Genomic DNA, 309 nt, shown 5'->3' with positions numbered 1-309 from the left:
ATCATTCCAATTCATAATATGCATTTCCTCGGCATACTAGGGAGTTGTGGTTTCCTGCCATGAGGTTATGGGATAAAACTGTTCTCCATGTGGTGATGACTGTTGTCACTAACAGGGGCTTTAACTTGATGGTGATTTCGCCTGCTGCTTCACTTTAAAGGTTTTTTTGAAAATGTTATTAATCCTTTGGGAAACTCTTCCTGTGTAGCATTAAATTTCTTTTTCATTAACAGGTGAAAAAGGGGGAAAACACTAACTCAACTAACCATGCAAAACATTAAGCCAAATACAAAGTGTATATGTAAACAG

This window comes from Nestor notabilis, unplaced genomic scaffold (genome assembly GCF_000696875.1).
Source record: "Nestor notabilis isolate BGI_N333 unplaced genomic scaffold, ASM69687v1 scaffold33244, whole genome shotgun sequence".
Taxonomy (NCBI): Eukaryota; Metazoa; Chordata; class Aves; order Psittaciformes; family Psittacidae; genus Nestor; species Nestor notabilis.
This window is presented reverse-complemented; position numbering follows the sequence as displayed.